General features: G+C 35.3%; 1 pseudogene; it reads right to left on the minus strand.

Moving 5' to 3' along the window:
• Positions 1-260: 260 nt before the first annotated feature.
• On the minus strand, positions 261-359 carry LOC129035922 (U6 spliceosomal RNA; annotated as a pseudogene).
• Between the last annotated feature and the right edge of the window lie 1,386 nt (positions 360-1,745).

The following is a 1,745-nucleotide window of genomic DNA, read 5'->3' on the forward strand; positions in this document are numbered from 1 at the left end:
TTCTACTTTTTGACTATTGTGAATAAAGCTACTATGAACATGAGTGTACAAATATCTATTTGAGTCTCTGCTTTCAATTCTTTTGAGAATATACCCAAAAGTGGAATTGCCAGATCATATAGTAATTATGTTTAATTTATTGAGGAACTGCCATACTATTTTCCATAGTGGTTGCACCGTTTTACATTCCTACCCACAGTGCACAAGGGTTCCAGCTTCCCCACAATCTTTCCAACACTTGTTACTTTCTGTTTTTTTTTTAAAGCAATGCTTTATGAATTTTTGTGTCATCCTTGCAACAGGCTATGCTAATCTTCTCTGTATCATTCAAATTTAATATATATGCTGCCAAAGCAGAACTCTATGTATTTTTGGTTTCTACTTTTGGAAGATTTTCTTAACTTTATCTTCCAACTCTTCTATTGAGTTTTTATTTATACTGTTATACATGCAATTTCCAAGAACTTTTAATTTCCAGAATATTTCTTTTTTAAAGAGAACATCTTATTATTGTCTTATGAATAAAATAACTTTTCCTATTTGTCTGAATACATTAATCATAGTTGTTTAAGGACTTATTCTTCCTACAGTGGTCTCTATTTCTTCAATTTGCTATTCCCCTTTATTCCTTTTTTTAGTTTATTTCACGCCATAGCTTTCCCTCAGATAATCTGGTGATCTTTGGCCACTTGCTCATATTTAAGAGCTCTAAGCTTGTTGACTGTGGGATTCCTGGAGGGTGATTTGCCAGGGCCATTTTGTGGGTATCCTTAATATATATTAATTAGGACTACTCATGTTTCCTAGAGAAGTATTTTTACATTTCCTGCTTAAAATACACAGTGCTGGCTCTCTTCATTCTGGAGCTGAAGAAGAGAGACTGGAAGGGAAGGGGTGTCTTCTCAACATTCGGCATGTCAATGTTCTGTTAATATGACTGGGTTCAGCATAATACTCCCTCAACTGTGCCTAATAACTCCTAGTCCAGAAACTCTTTTTTCTATCTAAAGTGAGTAAACCTCCAGTGTTCGGATGGGGTGTTAGAGAGGCATTTGATTTGCTACACTGAGTGACAATGAGTGATCAGAAGTTCTAATCGCTTCTTAAACTAACCAATCCAATCCTTCATTGGCCCTAGTTTTGTCCCTACCTTCAGAAGTACCTGGTGCTGCCTATTCCGGAGACATCCTGGATTCTGTAGTGAAACTGGGTTGCTTTTTAGCTTTCTCCTGCAGGTTTAGGATTGAGGTCTAAATCAGCTGTCTGAGTAAGTTTCCTCTCATCCACTGTTTTCCAGCTTACAGTTTTGTTGCAATGTTTCCTCTCCCATACTTATGTGTTTTACAACCACCTTTTTTTACTATCATTTTTGTGGAATTTGGAGGTAGTGAAAGTAAGTATGTATGTGTTCAATCTTCTCCTTTTCTCCAGAATGCTATATATTTTCTAGTTCTAATAATCTGTTAGTCTAAGATGTGTATGATAAATTGTAAACAAACAAACAAACAAAAAACAACCGACCAAACAAACAAAACCCTAATCTTAATTATCTAAGGCTATGTTATACAAGATACAGATTTTCCTGATTCCTGGGGCCTGTCTTATTATACTAGCTGTTCACTTGCTTAGTTATATCACTATCATAGTAGATGGTGGCAGAAAGTGTGGTAAAATTCCTAACAATTTGTTTTACAACTTATCTTTTCTGGTAAAAAGGATGCTAAAGGAAAATGTCGATGATCTTG

The sequence above is a fragment of the Pongo pygmaeus genome, chromosome 3 (assembly GCF_028885625.2).
Source record: "Pongo pygmaeus isolate AG05252 chromosome 3, NHGRI_mPonPyg2-v2.0_pri, whole genome shotgun sequence".
Lineage (NCBI taxonomy): Eukaryota > Metazoa > Chordata > Mammalia > Primates > Hominidae > Pongo > Pongo pygmaeus.